Raw genomic sequence first — 758 nt, forward strand, 5'->3', positions numbered from 1 at the left:
CTACAAGAACCCCAATGTAAAAGAAGAGCATAAAGGAGGTGGAAGCAGGGGTAGGCTACAAAGGAGGAATTTAGAAACACTGCTTGGGCATTGAGGGATGGTGTCAGGAAAAGCTATACATCAGCTGGAGTTCAAGCTTGCATGTCAAGGGTAACAAGAAGAGCTTCAATTGCCGAAGTAGTGATAAAAGGTTGAACAAGGAAAATGGCAGATTGTTAGTGAACAGGCTGGGTGATTAGTGAGAGTGGGCACAAACCTGAGAAACAAAATGCGTTCTTTGCCTTAACCTTCACCAGTGAGGTCTCTCAAGCCTCAAAGCCTGGGATTCATGAAAGGGAAGTATGCCCATTAGTGGATGACTTAGGGATTGATGTAGAAAACTTGACCCATACAAGTCCACGGATGCAGAAGATGCTGAGAGCTCGCTGATGCCGAAGCAGGGTCACTTTTCTCCCCGACAGCCTCAGCAGCCCACTTCCAGAGCCCTTTCGCAGTCCCGTTTCGGAGCACCGGGCTCCTCCCCTCTGCCAAACGCGGCAGGGCACACCCGGCTCCCGCGGAACGGCTGTCACCCGCCTTACCGCGGCTCCACAGGACGCACCGGCACCGCCGGCCGCACGCTGCCGCCCCGACCGCGCCGTGCCCAGCCGGGACAGGCGGCAGGCGCTGCGGCGGCCGGGGCCGCCCCGGGGAGGCCGGCGAGCGCGGCGGGCGGGGAGGGGCGGGGCGGCGCCGCGCCGGGTGGAGCTGTCCCGAGC

The sequence above is a fragment of the Lathamus discolor genome, chromosome Z, assembly GCF_037157495.1.
Source record: "Lathamus discolor isolate bLatDis1 chromosome Z, bLatDis1.hap1, whole genome shotgun sequence".
Classification (NCBI taxonomy): domain Eukaryota; kingdom Metazoa; phylum Chordata; class Aves; order Psittaciformes; family Psittacidae; genus Lathamus; species Lathamus discolor.